The following is a 19674-nucleotide window of genomic DNA, read 5'->3' as shown; positions in this document are numbered from 1 at the left end:
AACAAGAGACAAAGAAAAACACTATATAATCTTAAAGGGGACAACCCAACAAGATATAACAATTGTAAATATTTATAAGCCCAACAGGGAGCACTCAAATACATTAAAACACTTACTAACAAATAGAAAAGAACTAATGGATAGTAATACAGCAAGAGTAGGGGACTTTAACAACCCAGTTATACCAACAGTGAGATCATCCAAAGAGAAAATCGACAAGGAAATGGAGACTTTGAATGACACACTGGACCACAGGGATAAATCCAGATATACTCAGAACGTTCCACCCCAAAACAACAGAATACATGTTCTTTCCAACTACACATTCTCCAGAACAGAACATTTTCCAGAACAGGTCACATATTATAATAAAACAAGTCTCAACAAATTAAAAAAGATTAAAGTCATACCAGGCATCTTTTCTGTCCACAATACTACGAAAATATAAAACAACCACAAAAAAAATCTGGAAAGAGCACAAATACATGGAGATTAAATAACATGCTACTAAACAATGGGTCAACCAAGAATTCAAAGAGAAAATAAAATATACATAGAGAACTAATGAAAAAGAAAAAAATGATCCAAAATCTTTGGGATGCAGCAAAAGCTGTTCTAAGAGGAAAGTTTACAGCAATATAGGCCTACCACAAGAAGGAAGAAAAGTCTCAAATAACACAGTCGTACACCTAAAGGAGCTAGAAAAAGAACAAAACCCAAACTGAGTAGAAGGAATGACATAATAAAGGTTAGAGCAGGAATAAAGAAAACAGAAACTTAAAAAACAATACATCAATGAAACCAGGAGCCAGTTCAATGAAAAGATCAAGAAAACTGATGAACCTTTAGCCACTCTTATAAAAAAAGGAAAAAGAATCAAAGAAGACTCAAATAAACAAAATCAAAAATGAAAGGGAATAAATAACAAGGGACACCACAGAAATACAAACAGTTGTAAGAGAATATTATAAAAAAAATTATGTGCTAACAAATGGACAACCTAAAAGAAACTGGTAAATTCCTAGAAACATGTAACCTCCTAAAACTGAATTAGGAAGAAACAGAAAATTTGGAAAAACCAATTACCTGTATGTATCTGTTGTGATGAATACCAGTGATGTATGGAAGTGCTTAACCACTATACTCTATACCTGAAACTAGTACCATACTGTATGTTAACTGGAACTCATATAAAACTTTTTAAAAATTAAAAAATACCGTCTTTTTTAAAAAGTTCACCAGTTTCTTTTTACTTTCTTTAAGTTCCAGTGTAGTCAACATACAGTGTTATATTGGGTTCAGTATACAATACAGTAAGTCAATAATTTTACATATTACTCATTGTTCATCAAGGTAAATGTACTCTTAATCCCCTTCACCTATTTCACCCATTCCCCCTCAATCTCCAACTCTGGTAACAATCTGTTTGTTTTCCATAGTTCAGAGTCTTTTTTTTGGTTGGCCTTTTTAAATTTTTCTTTTGTTCATTTGCTTTGTTTCTTAAATTCCACATATGAGTAAAATCATAAGGTATTTGTCTTCCTCTGACCTACTTCACGTAGCTTTATATCCTCTAAATCCATCTGTGTTGTTGCAAATGGTAAGCTTTCTTTCTTTTTATGGCTGAATAATATTCCACTGATTATATATTTTATAGATAGATAGATGTTCCATTGTGCATATGGTTAGCTTTACTCCTAGATACCTGTTTTTGGTACAATCGTAAATGGGACTGATTCCTTAATTTCTCTTTCTGTTGCTTCATTATTGGTGTATAGAAATGTAACAGATTTCTGTACATTGATTTTGTATCATGCAACTTTACTGAACTCATTTATCAGATTAGCAGTTTTTTGGTGAACTTTTTCAGGTTTTCTCTATATAGCATCATGTGCATCTGCAAATAGTGAAAGTTTTACTACTTCCTTGCCAATTTAGATGACTTTTATTTATTTTGTTCTCTGACTTCTGTGGCTAGAACTTCCACTACTATGTTGAATAAGAGTGGTGATAGTGGACATCCCTGTCTAAGACAAACAAAATTTTCAAGAGTTAATATTTGAGTATCTACATCAATTTCAATCAGGCAGTGCCAGAGTGAAAGTGGTTAGAAGCACACCACCAAAAGGAGTAAGTGGAGTGATTTTTATACAGAAAATATGGAAGCAAAGGAAGGAAATTATGTGATGAATATACAGCTTAAAGAGTTGCCTTAATCAAGAAAGCTTAGTTGGCTGTGATTAGTTGTTCTTAAGATTCATTTTCTTGAATTCGAGTGCATGGATTCTGGCTTAGCTGTGGTTTGGTTACAAAGGCTAATGGAATTAGAGCCACCTCAGTCCAAGAGTGTCCTCATTTAATTACTTTAACAGTCTTTTTAATTTTAGCCATTCTAAGGGATGTAGAGTGATTTACATCGTGGTTGTAATTTGCGTTATCCTGAAGTACTTCCCGCCCCCACTCCTATATTTAATGGCCAAAGACCTTCTCAATCTAGGAAAAGATCTGTGCTTTAAAAACGTTTGCAACAAAGAACGTTTACTTTGCAACTGGTAAAATAATAGTGATTTGTATACTAGAAACAAATACAAATTTAAAGTTTATCTCATGCACTACTTGTAGCTTCCTGAGCACACACTGCTGTTTTTTACCTCCATGTCCTTGCACATACTAATTTCCTCGTCCGGAAGGCCTTTTCTTATCCCTCTGTAATCTGTTCTAGTGAATTCCTCATCAGCCTTCAAAACCCTGTTGAGGAACACGTAACTTCCTCCATGAAGTACTTCCTGACTTTCCCAAAATAATTAGGTAACCATTCTGTCTTCTCCTATATTTTAGTATACGTAACACATGCAGTGTAACATCTTCCAGGGCAAGAAACAGGTCTTACTCATCTTTATAACCCCATACGTAAAACAAACAACAGGCACATATTAGCTCAAAAATATCAAAATAATCATGTTATATATAAATAATTATATCGTATATAACTATATACGATATAATTATAAATTAAATATATAATATATAATTAAACATAAATAATTATGTTAAATATAAATAATTATGTTCACCATTCTAACACTGTTTTAGGTCCAATTCACTTTTACATCCACTTCCGTAACTGTGACTTCCAGACTGTAGAGGGCTGAATGCTGGCCCAGAGGAAGAAATGTCACTTCCTAATCTCTGTAACTTAAGGGTATTATCTTATATAGCAATAGATGTGATTAAATTAAGGCTTTAAAAGGAGGCATTTATCTTGGGTATGGGTGGGCCCTAAATGTAATCATATGTATCCTTCTAAGAGTGAGGCAGAGGAAGTTTTGAGACTAAAGAGGTGCCAGCAATGTGACCAAAAAGGCAGAGATGGCTGCCCCAAGCTAAGGTATGCTCAGAGCTGTAAGAAGCTGGAGGGAAACAATTCTTCCTTAGAGCCTTTGGAGAAAGTGCAGCCCTTGGTTTCAGTCTTCTGGTCGCCGAGCTGTGAAAGAATAAATTTTTGTTGTTCTAAGCCCAGTCAGTATCTGTTCCAATAGCTACAGGTAACTAATACACTGGCTTTCTTTTCATTCTATTATTCCCAAAACCAGAATTTTATCAAAATTTTAAATTCCTACCATAATTAGGCTTTTCTGATTTCAATCAGTCAACATACAGATATAAATTACAAAACAGAAATGTTATTAGGGGGCGCCTGGGTGGCTCAGTGGGTTAAGCCACTGCCTTCGGCTCAGGTCATGATCTCAGGGTCCTGGGATCGAGTCCCACATCGGGCTCTCTGCTAGGCAGGGAGCCTACTTCCCTCTCTCTCTCTCTCTCTCTGCCTGCCTCTCTGCCTACTTGTGATCTCTCTCTCTCTCGCTGTCAAATAAATAAATAAATAAATAAATAAAATCTTTAAAAAAAAAAAAAGAAATGTTATTAGGGACTCAAGAGACATAATAAAAGAAACAACTCTTATTGTACAGAGCTTACCAAATGAACTCAAAATGCAAATTTTTAAAAGTACATGGTTGAAACAAAATTTTAAAAAAGAAAGGTCAGGGTGCCTGAATGGCTCAGTCAGTTAGGGGTCTGCCTTTGGCTCAGGTCCTGATCCTAGAGTCTAGAGGCCAAGGACAGAGTTCATAGCAGGCTCCCTGCTCAGCAGGAAGTCTGCTAATCCCTCTGACCCTCTTCCCTCTTGTGCCTTCTCTCTCTCAAGCTCACACTCATTCTCAAATAAATAAAGTCTTTACAAAGAAAGGAAAGATGGGAGAGAGGGAGAGAGATTGGCTGGTTAAAAGATTACTTTGATTAGCCTGTTAATCAAGGAGCACTTATTAAATGAACTAGTCTCTGAAAGTTTGGAGTTTTTTTTTAAAAGACTCAGTACAACCCCTCTCCAAATACCTCATCTTCCTCACCTTGCAGCTCTTACTATCATATAACCATACCCACTTGTCCTTCCTAGCACTTCTTTTGACTAGTCCCAGCTTTACAGACCTACCTATGACAAAGCTGACCTACCTATGACATTTTCTTTGCACAGGGGCTGTATTTCTTAAGCAGTGGTACAATGTCTGCCCCAAAGGATGGAAACTCAAAATATTCTAAGAGCACAGCTGCTGATACTCATGGAAAGCTTCCAAAACACACTCCATTAAAAAGCACATGCTATGCCTCCGAACATTTCAAAACATTGTTTTAAATACTACATGCCCCTAAAGGGATTGTTATTTTTTAAAAACATTAGAAGTCTAAGGAGAACTACATCAGGTTTATTTGAAACAAATAATTTGAAACTTGAAACAAAACGTTAGAAATCAATGTCTTTGAAATCCAGAAAGAATATTACAACAGTCACCCAAACAGCCTTTGGATAGTCATCCTAGGATGTCTTATATACCCAAAAATGTCACAACTTGACACCCTGCCAAAACCTCAAGTGCAGCTGGGAAGAGACCCTTCAAAACCCTGGTAAGGTGCCAGGCCCTTAGAATGTAATTGTGACTTAGAATGAAACAGGAGGGCAAGGAAAAAGGAAGGGAAGAAGATATATATTAGAGTGGTTAGCAATCAGCCACCAACCACTCTGAATTAAAATGTTATTTTATTCTTATAATTGCACTGTCTGCCTCTGCACAGCTTAATTCATACAAAAAAATTCTAGAAAATAGGATATAGTAACCGTCAACCTCAAATATTTAGAAATAAGTTACAAAAGTCTCTGAAAAGTTGTGATCTGAAAAACAAAGATGACTGTTGCCTAAACCATACTTCAAACTCATTTTAAAGTTTCTTAGTGTAGGCTCTCTTGAATATAACATGGGACTTTCCAAAAGATTTATCAGTACTTACTACCTTTGTGCAAGTTGTAGAGGCTTCTTTGCTAATAGGCCCATATACCTGAAACACATAAAGCTACCATACAGCTTGTAATACAAAATGAAGCCCTTCTACTGATCTGACAACATATCCTGGGAATTATTTGTTTTTTAAATAAATATGAATTATTTCCATGAGCTTTATGCCTTAGTATGAAAAGTTAAATAAAAGAAAAAAATAGAAAAAAAGAAAAAAAATTGATGAGTTCAACTGTTACTTTTGCTCAAGTTAACACAAACATTCTCTTTTCCATCCTTGAGGATCTATCAGAAAGTATAAAATTTTTCAGAACCAGAAAAGGGAAATACATAAAAGTCATTCTCAAGACACAGGCTGATTTTAAAACCATATCTTACCAAAAGAAAAAAAAATTGCAATTAAACAATCAGTATTTATTGAGTGGAGAGGTCACCACACCATATTTACAGAGTGATCCACTTATATACTGAGAGAGCTCTGAGGGGCATACAGAAATAAGCAGACCATCAAGTCAAACAGACTTAGCAAGGAAGAGCTTGCCCACATTAACAGTATTACAGACGTTTTCTTTTTTTTTTTTTAATATTTTATTTATTTATGTGACAGACAGAGATCACAAGTAGGCAAAGAGGCAGGCAGAGAGAGAGAGAGGGGAGGAAGCAGGCTCCCTGCAGAGCAGAGAGCCTGATGCGGCGCTCGATCCCAGGACCCTGGGATCATGACCTGAGCCGAAGGCAGAGGCTTTAACCCACTGAGCCACCCAGGCGCCCCTTACAGACGTTTTCAAAGTGCCCATTAAATGCTAGACACTGTTAGGTATAGGGATGCGGTAATAAATAAATGAAAATCCTTGCCCTCAATGAGTTCATGTTGGTCAGTGAAACATATATGGTTAACCAACAATTGCTGAGTGAACAAGGGTAAGAGAAAATTTTATTATTTATTAAATTCTTTTTGTACTTAAAATTTGTTTTGCCATGTACATATATTACCAATTCTAAGTAACATATAAATTTGGAAAGTTTATAAAGTATAAAGCAATGTAATGTATTTATAGATGTCAGGGAAGAGAGGCCTAATTCTGCTAGAGAAGCTGTTGAGGAAGACTTCACAAAGAGGGTAATCCTGAGATAAAGAAAGAAGCAGAGAAGAAATATCCAGTAAGGAAGGCATGGAGATGGAAGACAATTTTGTGGGTAGGGAATAAAGGGGTGGGGAGCAGACAAGCCTGCAGAGGTAGGGCAGGACCTTGAAGGCAATGCAATGTGCACAGACTCGAGTTTATCCTCAGGTCTCAAACAGCCAATGAAAGGTTTTAAGCTTGTGGGTGGATGAGGGACAATATAGGGTGGTTTCAGATTTGTACTTAAGAAAAATAACTAGGTTATCCAAGGTTTGTAGAATAAACTGGGGTGGGGTGGAGGGGAGATCTTAAGAGAAAAGAAGATGAAAAGGCTGGGAGAGTAATGATAAAGATCTGAACTGAAATACCGGCAGCAAGCAGTCAACAGGGAATGGTCCTGAAAATAAATTTAGAGGTAGAAGTAAAAGAAATTAGTAGTTATATATTGATACCCCCTCTCTCAAAAAAATAAATAAATAAAATAAAATAAAAACTATTTTAATATTAGTTAAAAGACCAACCAGAAAATCAGAAGAGCAAAAGCAAAGGCAAAATGGAATCCAGTTAAAGTGGAAGAAAGGTTGTTTCAAAGATTACAAGCACTAATCCTCCATATGAAAAAAGAATCAAGCAAGGAACCTTTGCAAAAGCATCTTAGTAAACGCAAATACCATCATAGTACAACACTCAAAATATCTACCTTTATTCCATAGGGATTTCACCAGCAGAGGGATAAACACTAAAGCTTGCTCTGTCAGGAACAAAGACATAAAATAAGTATTTTGTTCTTTAAATGTCCACCTCCTGTAACTCCTCCTCATTCTTTCCTTCAAACAATCATCTCTATAGCAACATACTCTTAAGAAATTCGTGGGTGGAAAGCATATGTTTTTGCAAAAATATGTGAACTCAAGAACACGACTACTCTATTTTTCCCTTTAATATAAGAGATTCACAGTACACCCTAACTGCAAAATAAAGATAACTGCAAAATATGCAACAAAAAAATAGACTTAAAAATACAAGGAAATATAAAAACTGGTATTGCACACACTTACATGGAAATTATTTTTATAGGTTACAATGACACCTTGTGGTAAGGCTTTTTAAACAACAAGTTACCTTGGAAAATATTTTTAAACCAGAAATAAAATAAAATTGGTTTGGAAAACAGCAGAGACCAAGATCATATGCTGAGGTGGAATTAACATGTAACATAATCCATTTGGAAAAATAAGGTAACGGAGGCTCTTTAAAAATTAAAAATAGAACTACTATATGATCCAGCAATTTCATTCTTGCTATTTATCAGATGAAAATGAAAATGCAAACCTGGAAAGATAAAAGCACCCTGACATGTGCTGTAACATTATTTACAATGGCCAAGATACAGGAACAACCTAAGGATCCATGAACAAATGAATGGAGAAGAAAACTGATACAGACACACAAAAACACACAATGTTTATTGTGTGTAATGATTATTCAGTCATTAAAAAAGAATGAAATCTTGCCATTTGTGATAACATGGAAGGACCGTTATCCTTCCACGGAAGGGCATTATGTTGAGTGAAGTAAGTCAGAGGTAAATAAGTGAATAAGTAAAATAAGTGCCCCCCACCCCCCGACAAACAAAACACCCCAAGCTCAAAGACTGGTGGTTACCAGAGGCAGGAGATGAAGGGTGGAAAAAATTAATGACTTGTTTTTATTGTTTAAATAAACTGAACTTTTAAAAAAAGAAATGCAGGGGCGCCTGTTTGGCTCAGTTGATGGAGCATGTGACTCTTGATCTCGGGGTTCTGAGTTCAAGCCCCACGTGGGGTACAGATACTACTTAACAAAATAAAATCTAAAAAAAAGAAGAGAAAATTAAGGACAAAAAAAAATCAAACTTTAAATAACATCATATTAAGGGCACCTGTGTGGCTCAGTGGGTTAAAACCTCTGCCTTCGGCTCCGGTTATGATCCCAGGGTCCTGGGATCGAGCCCCACATCAGGCTCTCTGCTCAGCAGGGAGCCTGCTTCCTCCTCTCTCTCTCTCTCTGCCTGCCTCTCTTCCTACTTGTGATCCCTGTCAAATAAATAAATAAAATCATTTAAAAAAATCATATTTTATAGGGTAAAGCACCTTATAAACAATAAAGTATTATACTATTCAATTAAGCTAAAATTAGTGGTGTAAGTTTTTTTTTTAATGATGCAAAAATAAACTACTTTTGAAATCTGGGGCAATTCCTTTACATGACAATACTGACCGACATACGGTTTATGAACTATGAAAACAATTTTGTCATTACTCCTTTCTTCTCAATTGATAATATGTTAAAAATTTCAATCTTGATTAACCCAATTAACAGAACTTATAATCATCTTTCATCGAGTTGGTTTACTAAACCATGCTGAACACTAGTAAACATAAAGAAAGGTGATTAACACCCTTTGCACACAATCACCTTTATGAATCTCCAAAATATTCTTCTCCCTCAGCACCTACAGTACCATGATCACCTCCTAGCTCTTTGACCTCTCTCCCTATTTGTTCCCTTTCTCTCAGTCACCATGAGAATCTCTGATCCACTGATGCATTTCTATAAGAAAAGTCAAGCTGCTTCTCTGACTTCTTCATTTTTACACCTATTTGAATGACACTCAAATTTACACCCACATTCCTAACGCAGCTCATAACTCCCACTCTAATCACATGTCCCATCCACAACGGAAGCTCAACATAAGAATTAAACTCATTAACTTCAAATTTCCATCTGCCTCCTTTAAAAAAAATTACCACGATCTTCCCCTTATTTCTTAGTACACAACTCATTCCCCAACTCCGGTTAGTAATAAATTATTAATCTTGCTGATTCTTCTTCGTTTGTCTCTTGATTTCAATCATTCTTCATTTCTAGAGCCATCACCCTCTAAAGCAAAACCCCAAATATTTTACACTTGGTTTAAAAGAAGCCTCCTAAACATGTGCTAGATTTTGGTCTTTCCTCATCCTTATATAACCTACAAATATCCACCATGACAATCCTTCTCACACACTGTGTCCATTATTATAATTACACTTTTATAATCCTCCTATTGTTTACTGGATCAAAGCTAAACTTCTCAGACAAACTCAAAACTTTGGATTAACCAACTCCCTCTACAAAAGCAAACATTTCATTTTGCTGCCTCCCAACACTCCTTTGCTAGAGTCTATTAAGTTTGCTTAACAGTCCCTCATACACGTTGCTTACTCTTACCTTCACAACCGTGTTCAAATAGTTACGCCAAATTAAAGTACCTTCTTAAATCTCTTCAATTAATCCACAAATCAAGGTCAGACTCAACCTGAAACCCTACAGTCTAAACAATCAAGAAACTACTTTCAGGGCTGATAGTTACTCTAAAGGTAAATATAAATAGCTTCTCCCCGTCTTTCTGCTCCACTGATTTCTGCCTTCCTTGTGCTTACTTCAGAATATTTATTCTGTATTCTATCACATCTGCACTTTTCCCCACTAGTGCTTTATAATTATGTAAACTATCTTTCTAAAGAAACTGTAAGTTTAAAGAAACTGTAAGTACCTCAAAGGAAAGACTATAATCTTCTACTTTTAGGGTCATCTTCCTAACTCCCAGTTCCAGTAAAAGTAGTTAACGATGAGGCATCTGGGTGGCTCAGTTGGTTAAGTCTGTGCCTTCGGCTCAAGCCATGATCCCAGGTTCCTGGGAATGAGCCATGCATTGGGGTCTTTGCTCAAAAAGGGGTCTCCTTTACCTTTCCCTCTGCCTCCCCCTCCTTTTGTTTGTGCTCTCTCTGTCAAATAAATAAAATATTCTTTTAAAAATTCGTTAATGAAGGCCGCCTGGGTGGCTCAGTGGGTTAAAGCCTCTGCTTTCGGCTCAGGTCATGATCTCAGGGTCCTGAGATCAAGCCCTGCATCGGGCGCTCTGCTCAGCAGGGAGTCTTCTCCACCACCACCACCACCACCACCCCTTCCCCCGCCACCTGCCTCTCTACCTACTTCTGATATCTGTTTGTCAAATAAATAAATAAAATCTTTTTTAAAAAATTAGTTCATGACAAAAACCACAAAACTCCTTTGATATGAATCCTACTTTCCAACAGGCTTACAATGTAATTTCAGAGATGGGGAAGAATGTCACCAAGAACACTGTTTGCAAATCAATTATGCATGCCTTATAACAATTATCCATCAAGATATTTCAGCTGAAAAAAAATTCTGGGGACAGGATGGTAATCAAAAGCCTTAAAAATGAACATATCCTTTGACCTAACACTTCCACATGTAGGAATTAATTCTAAGAAACTAATCAGGTATGTGTACCAACATTTGTGTTGAGGGATCACCTTCATTTATCATTCTATGAATATTTACTGAGTACATCTCAGTCCCAAGGGCCAGCTAGAAGTGGAAGACACCCTGCCTTCACAGTGCTTACATCAGCATGCTATTTATTACAGGAAAATGGGATATTTTTTAAAAGTACAATTTAAAAAGTACAATTAAAAAAACAATTTAATAGTAAATTATACCATATGCATGGATCAGATAGTAACCTGATTGTTAAGATACTGTTAAGATGTTAATTTCTCCCAAAATCAATGCAGTGCCATTCAAAATCCCAGAAAACATTATAGAATTAATGAGCTAATATTAAAATTCACAAGGAAGGACACCTGGGTGGCAGTCAGTTAAGCATCTGCCTTCGCCTCAGGTCATGATCCCAGGGACCTAGAATGGAGCCCCGCATCAGGCTCCCTGCTCAGTCGGGGATTTGCTTCTCTCTTTCCCTCTGCTGCTCCCCTACTTGTGCTCACTCTCTCTGTCTAATAAGCAAATAAAATCTTTTTAAAAATAAATTAAATTATATTTTTTAAAAACCCACACAGAAACACAAAGAACCTAGAATAGCCAAAAGAACAAAGATGGAGAACACACACTACCTGATTTCATGACTTACTAAATGCAACAGAAATAAAAACTGTGTAGCATTCACATCAACAGACACATAAATTCATTAAAAAAGAGAGTGAAGTTCAGAAATAGATTCAAACATATATGGCCAACTGATTTTTGACAAAAATGCAATCAGTTCAATGGAGCCAGGAAAGTCAGGGAAAAAAATCAGGGAAAAAAGGGGAAAGCCAGGGAACAAATCATCCTGGCACAACTGCCTATCCATATGCAAAAAATGAATTTCAAGTTGTACCTTGCACCATACACAAAAATTCACTCAAGATGTATATGTAAATATAAAACTATAAAATTCTTAGAGAAAACATAGAAAAAATCATTTTAATCATGGGTTAGGTAAAAGTTTCTTTAAATTGGTTAGTTATTATTAAAATTAACAAGTTAATTTTAAATAAAATTCAGAACTTGTGTATTTAAAAGACACCACAATGCAAATGAAGATAAGCAAGACTGGAGGAATAATTTATAAATCATATATCAATAAAGGGTTTACATTCAGAATACATACAGAATTCTAAAAACCAAATAAGAAAATAACTCAATTTAACAAAAAAAATGGCCAAAAAATTTGAACACTTTGTCAAAGACAATACACAAATGGTTACATAAACACTTGAAAAGATATTAAATATCACCAGTTATTAGTGAAATACAAACCAAGAACACCATGTAATACTACTATACACCTATGAAAATGTTAAAACTTAAAAGGTTGATCTTACAAAGTATGGACCAGAATGTAGAAGAACTGAAACTTTTATAAACTACGGATGGAAATGTAAAATGAGAAAATCATCTGATAAATTTTTAAGAAAATGTCAGACATTTGCCAGCCATTCCATGTATATAAATATTCACCCAAGAGAAATCTCAGTATATCCATATGAAGACTTCTACACAAATGTTTGTAGCAGCTTTTTTTCTGAGACTCAAACATAGGCGCATCAAGACATGAATAGACAGGGAGACAGTCCAAGATGGCAGAGGAGCAGGAGACCTTAGTATCATCTGGTCCCAGGAATTCAGCTAGATAGCTATTAAATCATTCTGAACACCTGCAAAATCAATTGGAGATCAAAGAAAATAGCTGCAACACTACAAATAGAAAAGTGACCACTTCCTGCAAGGTAGGACGTGTATGGAAGTGAATCTGAGACAATATACGGGAAGATGTCCGGTGGGTGGGTTATCCTCCATCAGCCGGCTACCAACAAGTGATACAGGAGCAGAACACAGAATTAGAACTTTTAGAAGTCTGCTCCAGTGAGGGATGTTGCTCAGGCAGCTAAAGGGGGGGGGGGGCAGAACCCTCACTGGGACAGTGTGGTCTCAGGATACTCAGGGTCACAGGAAGACTGGGGGTGCCTGACTGCAGCAGAGCTCCAGGCAACAGAGAAGGGAAGCCAGCTGCAGAGTAAGCCAAGCAGTGGGCTTTCAACTCCAGTTGCCACAAACTGCAAACCACAGCACAGTCGGGCCACTGCTCTTCCAGAAGAGGCCCAACAAGCCCCACAACCAGCAAGAACCTCCTTCCTCCCCTGGGTGGGGGCAGGAGGGGTGTGGAAGCACACTGCTGGAGTCTGCAGGATTTGGAGACTACACAGAAAGCCTTCAGGGAATAAAACCCACACCAAACAAATAGGAGCAGATTACTCAGCCTGGACCCTAGCAAAGGCAATACAATTCTGCCTAGGGCAAAGACAATCAGCGCAACAGGGCCCTCCCCAGAAGATCAGTCCGAACATCCAGCTGAGACTAAGTTTACTGATCAATGAGAACTACAAAACTCCAGCCCTAGGGGAATACAACACATAGAACTCATGGCTTTTTTCCTCATGATTCCTTAGTATTTCAACATTAATGTTTTTGGTTTTATTTCCCTTTTCAAACCATTTGTCAACTCCTTTTTTAAATCTTTTTTAATTTTAATTTTCACACTTAAGCTTTATCCCTTCATTATATTTAATCTTATTGTTTTACAAGTTTTCCTTTCTTTACAATTTTGGGATACAGTTTCTTCAAAAAGACCAAAATGATAAGGGAAAAATCTGTGTTCTAAGATGCCTGACCAAGTTAGCAAAGGAGTCCTAGCTTCTGCCCCAGGGCTCTTCCGGGTTCTTCTCCCTAACCTATTCCCATGAATGCCAAAAGTACCAAGTATGCAGAAATGGAAGGGTATAAATTACCCACTTTGTCTGTGCTCAGGAGATCATTCTCCTCTGAGCCCACCGGTGTTAAATAAACCTCCAATCCTCCAAGGTCTCTGAATGCCACTTGGTTCTTCTGCCAGGATCCAGTCCAGGTTCCCTCATATTTGTTTCCCTGACCGGGTAACCCTACTGTTGGCCCATTGTTGCCACCAGTATGGGGGCAATGGTGGGGTAGTAACAGTATGAGGGATCATAAGGGAGAAGGGGTGCCCTACCTAATCTTCAGCAGTCTCCCACCCGGTCGCCTCAGTCCAGCCCCGCTCCACTGTTCCCGCCAGACCTGGTAGGTGAGGATCTGGTGGACCTGGTCCTGACATCAGATTCCAGTAAGGCCTGGGACCCCAGGACCCAGTCAGGCCCACCTATTGGGTGGAAGGGGAGACTGATCACATCCCAGAGACCTCTGATGAGAGGTCACACAGGTAAGGATTCCTGGGGTGGGAGGTCCCTCAGGTCAGGAACCCCCCACACACACACAAAAAGAATGGACGGGAAAGAATTTCCAAAAGGAAAGAAATTCCACAGGTCAGGGCCTCCTGGGGCGGGGCGGGGGGATTGTAATAACTTCTGGAGTGAATGTGTGCGTGAATGTGCAATTTGACCTGGCTTGTCAGATGGAATAATGCTGTAGCTCCACAGGCAGGCATGCTTTGGGTCCCCAGAAGCCTACAGAGTCCAAGTAGGCCCTAACCTGTTTCCATGTTGACCTCATAATGTTTAAGGCAAACCCCTTCCAGACGCCAGTCCAGGGATTATACAGACTCGCTATGGCCAAGAGGGTTTCCTACAGGAGGGCAGACAGGTGGGCATCAGATCGGTCTCTCCTTTGGAGGGGCACCAATCCTTTGTCTGTCTCCATGCCACCACACATGGGAAACATCACCATGGGGTCAGGGCAGAGCAAACCTACAGTCCTAGAAACCATGATCAAAAATTTCAAGAAGGGGTTTTTAGGAGACTATAGAGTTAGATGCATTCTGGTAAGCTGAGAACCCTATGTGAGTTAGAGTGGCCTACCTTTGATGTTGGATGCCTTCAGAAGGGACACTGGATGCCCCAACAGGTCCCAATATGGGCTTGTCAGATGCAGTCTGTCAAGTATGGCGAGTCATAAGCAGGGACACAGGACATCCTGACCAGTTCCCATACATTGACTCCTGGCTGGAAATTACCCAGACCCTCCCGCCTTGGGAGCTGTTCGCTTGCAACAGACAGGAACAGGCTAGGGTCTAAGTTGCCGCATCTAAGTGGCCCAAAGAGGGGCGCCTGGGTGGCTCAGTGGGTTAGGCCTCTGCGGTTGGCTCAGGTCATGATCTTGGGGTACTAGGATTGAGCCCTGCATCGGGTTCTCTGCTCAGCGGGGAGCCTGCATCCCCCTCTCTCTCTGCCTGCTGCTCTGCCTACTTATGATCTCTCTCTGCCAAATAAATAAATAATATCTTAAAAAAAAAAAAAAAAGAAATCCTTATTAAATAAATAAATAAATAAGGGGCCCAAAGAGAACTGACAGAAGTCCCAGTCTTGGCAGATCTTAGCTGGAGGTCCAGAGGATGAACTATCTTGCCCTCTCCGTACGAACCCCCAAACCCATCTGCACCAGGCCCTTCAGTTCCAGACAATCCACCACCACCAGTCCCTCTGACACCCTCAGGTCCAGAGAGTCCACCAGCACCCCCAGGCCCAAAGGATGATTTTCTCCAGGACCAGCAGCCAGACCATGCCCCATGTGCAAGTGCCCTCCAGATGCTGGTATGGGAGGCACAGGAACCTGAAAGGTGTGACAAAGACAGGACGGTCCAACCTGGATATTCCATGATGTACTGTCAACTTTTCTCCACCACTGACCTCCCTCTACTGGAAACATAAAACCCCTTCTTACTCTGAAAAGCCACAAGCTATGATAGACCTTATGGAATCCCTTTTCCAGATCCACTGGCCAACCTAGGAGGACTGCCAACAGTTACTCTGCACCCTGTTCAACATGGAGGAAAGAATAATGAGAGGAGCCCAACAGTACCTAGAGGAATATGCACCAGTGGGAGTTATCAACCCTGCTGCCTGGGCTAGAACAGCAGCAACCGAGGAGCACCCCACATGGGGCTTCACCAAGGATGAAGGACAGGCCCACGTCCGCCGATACCAAGAAGCCCTCCTCCAGGGAACCCGAACAGCAGCAAAGAAACCACGAATATGCCCAGGTATCCATGGTCACTCAACAACCAGGGGAGTCCCTCGGGGACTCCTATGAAAGACTGTGTGAAGCCTATCAGGTGCACACTCCATTCAGCCCCCAGGCACAGGACAGCCAACAAACGGTAAACCCCTCCTTCATGGCTCAAGCCACCCCAGACATCAGGAATAAACTCCAGAAACTGGAGGGATTTGCAGGGATGAACATCACCCAGTTAACAAAGGTTGCTGATAAGGTCTTCATGAACAGGGAGGTCACAGCCAAGAGGGAAACCGAAAAGAAAATGAAAAAAAAAAAAAAAAAGCCTCTTCGTGATGTCCCTGAGTGAAAAGGACGCTGCAAAGGCGGGAAGGCTACCACCACCGAAAGGGGGAAGCCCAGAATCCCCTTGGCAAAAGACCAATGCACATGCTACAAGGAAAAGGAACACTGGAAAAATGAAAGTCCCGACAGAGGAAAGGCTCCAAAGCACAGTCACTACAAGGAAGAACCCCAAGAAGAGGCCCTCATAGGCCTGGCAGAAGTAGGGAACTGGGCTCATTCCTCCTTGGCCCCCATGAGCCCATGGTCAGAATGAAAGTAGGGGGCCAATCAATGACTTTCATGATTGACACTAGGGCCGAATACTCTGTTGTCACCTCCTTGGTGGCCCCCTTCGGCACAAGAACTACAACTATCCTTGCGGCCACCGGGATGAAAGCAATACAGCAACCCTTCTGCCAAGCACAACAATATGAACTGGGGGATCACAAGGTCTGACATGAGTTCCTTTATTTGCCTGATTGCCCCATCCCCCTCCTGGGCAGAGACATAACTCTCCAGGGTCGGGGCTCAAATAACTTTTAAACCCACTGGGCATACTAGCCTCTGACTAAACGCAAGACAAGAAGAGGCGGGTCTTTAGTACTAACGACCACCATGCCAAGAGAAGAAGAATGAAAGCTATTTTGTGCTCAGGCACAAGTGAACAGCCCGCCGGAATTCAGATTTGCCTTTCCTACAGTATGGGCTGAGGACAACCCACCTGGACTAGCCCAGAATCGGGCCCCTATCATTGTTGAATTGATCCCGGGAGCCCAACCCCAAAGACAAGGGCAATATCCCCTTCCGCAAGAAGCTAAGATCGGCATCCAAGAACACCCGACCAAACTCAAAGGAGGCAGGCATCCCAATGAGTGTCAATCAGCCTGGAATACCCTACTCTTGCCAGTCAAGAAACCGGGAGTGGGATACCGACCAGTTCAGGACCTGCTGGCCATCAATAAGGTGACCATCTCTCTGCACCCCGTGGTCCCGCATCCATACACCCTCCTCAGCCAAATCTCAGGATCAGCCAGATGGTTCACTTGCCTGGACCTAAAGGATGCCTTCTTCTGTCTCTGCTTAGCTCCCCAGAGCCAGCCACTATTTGTCTTTGAATGGACTGAACCCGATATGGGCCGTCAGATGCAACTAACTTGGACACACCTCCCTCAGGGGTTCAAAAACTCACCAACCCTCTTTGGGGAAGCACTGATCGCAGACCTCACCAGCTTCCCGAGAAAGGCCACACGGTGTACCCTCCTCCAGTACATGGATGATCTCCTTCTTGCCAGTGACACACAAGACTGTACTAAGGGCACCAAGGCCCTCCTACAGCTTCTGATAGACTTGGGATACAGGGTCTCATGGAAGAAAGCGCAGATCTGCCAACAACAGGTCCAATACCTCAGTTTCCTCCTCACCCAAGGGGAGACAGAATTAGGGCCGGAGAGAAAGAGAGCCATCATCTCTTTGCCTTGGCCTCGGACAAAAAAAGTGCTACAGCAATTCCTGAGGGCTGCAGGATTCTGCCGCATCTGCATCCCTGGGTTCTCAGCAATAGCGAAACCTCTCTGATTTCGGAGGTCCAGATCGCAAACTCCCTGGCAGACTGAGAAAGGAGAAGCTGCCTTCACTGAGATGAAGAGTGCTCTGGGGCAGGCTCCACCTCTGGCCCTAGCAGATAGAGAAAAACCCTCCAAATCTCTTTGTACATGAGAAAGAAAAGATAGCACTCGAGGTACTCGCCTAGACTGTTGAGCCCTGGCAATGGCCAGTTGTATATCTGTCAAAGAAACTGGACCCCGTGGCAGCAGGATGGCCACTGTGTCTCAGGGCACTAGCACCCACACTCATCAAGGAGGCCAACAAGCTCACCCTGGGACAAGAATTTAATGTCAAAGTCCCTCATGCGGTTGTATCCCTCATGAACACAAAGGGGCACAGCTTTCTTTCCAACTCTTGGCTGGCACAATACCAAGGGCGCCTCTGCAAAAACCCAGGGGTCAGCCTTGAGACAGTAAGGACATTAAACCCAGGAACATTTCTCACCATGGAAGATGGGGAGCCAAACCGTGACTGATCCGAGGTAACTGATGAAGTCCATGCAAGCCATCCGGATCTCCAGGATCAAGCCATAAAGAATCCAGAGCTCATGCTATTCAGGGATGGAGGCTGTTACCTAAAAGAGGGTGCCCGGAAAGTGGGTTATGCAGTGACCACAACCACTGAAGTCCCAGAAGCCCAGACATTACGTGCTGGATGGTCAGTACAACGGGCTGAACTGTATGCCTTAGTCCGAGCCTTCACCCTCAGTGAAGGCAACCAAGTCAACACCTACACTGACTCCCCGTCTGCCTTCACGACTGTGCACATGCATGGAGCCATCTCTAAGGAAAGGGGTCTTCTTACTGCCGCAGGGAAGGCTATCAAAAACAAGGAGGAGATACTAAAACTCCTCGAAGCTGTCTGGCTTCCAAAGGAAGCAGCAATCCTGCACTGTAAGGGACACCAGAAAGGAGATGACCCCAGAGCACGAGGAAATCGTCTGGCAGATGAAGCGGCCAAGGCCACAGCCAGCAGGGACAAAGTCCCTTCCCTCACGATGGCCCCTCTGCCCAGTTACACTGAAAAAGAAAGAAAATGGGCCATGGCTAAGGGGCCACCCTGACTAAAAAGGGATGGTAGGTGATGCCAGATGGGTGTGTCTTCATTCCCACAGCAACAGGAGGGCATCTAGTGAAGGAGGACACCAACTCACTCATCTAGGAAAAACTGCAGTAGAGGCCCTCCTCAAGAAGCACTACTACATCAGCCAGCTGCCGGCACTATGCCGAGCAATGAGTGAACGGTACATAACGTGTGCTAAGAATAATGCTCGATCTGCACCACAGCCCCCGCTGGGATCCAGAGAATAGGAGCAACCCCTTCTGAAGATCTAGAAATAGAATTCACAGACATGCAGCCCAGCGAGGGGTACAAATATCTCCTAGTGACAACGTGCACATACTCTGGTTGGGTTGAGGCCTTCCCCACCAGGACTTAACAGAGCCGGGAAGTAATCAGAGTCCTCCTGCGAGAGACTGTGCCCCAGTTCGGTCTGCCATTAACAATCCACAGTGACGATGGACCCCGTTTGCAGCAGATATTGTACAGACCTTAACCAAATCTCTCTACATCACCTGGAAGCTCCACACAGCCTACCGGCCTCAAAGCTCTGGGAAAGTAGAATGGATGAATTGCACCCTCAAAGGAACCTTAGCAAAGTTCGGCCAGGTTACTAACCTTCCATGGCCAGATCTGCTACCCCAGCCCTCCTAGGCACTCGCTGCACCCCTGGAGCAGTAGGCTTCTCCCCTTCTGAACTGGTGTATGGACGCCCCCCCCCCCATGTCTAGAAGCCTTCAGGGAACCCACATCAGATTGGAGATAAGGAAATAGGGGGAAAGCTTCAGGCACTGGAGGCCATCCTAAATAAGCTACAGAAATATACCACTGAAAGGGCTCCA

General features: G+C 41.3%; 1 protein-coding gene across 2 annotated transcripts in view; it reads right to left on the bottom strand.

The window, feature by feature from the left end:
• The window catches only part of CEP83 (centrosomal protein 83), a 138433-nt gene that overhangs the window by 100266 nt on the left and 18493 nt on the right, over nt 1-19674 (bottom strand). The window contains exon 1 of one of the 2 annotated variants that reach the window (XM_046013470.1): nt 7173-7202. The exons of the other annotated variant lie outside the window; for it this stretch is intronic. The gene's annotated coding sequence lies outside the window, so the exon portion shown is untranslated. Of the gene's footprint in view, nt 1-7172; nt 7203-19674 lie in introns of those variants that run through there. 2 annotated transcript variants of the gene reach the window in all.

This window comes from Meles meles, chromosome 7, assembly GCF_922984935.1.
Source record: "Meles meles chromosome 7, mMelMel3.1 paternal haplotype, whole genome shotgun sequence".
NCBI classification, from domain to species: Eukaryota; Metazoa; Chordata; class Mammalia; order Carnivora; family Mustelidae; genus Meles; species Meles meles.
Note: the sequence above shows the minus strand (reverse complement) of the source record. Positions and strands in the feature narration are given on the sequence as shown.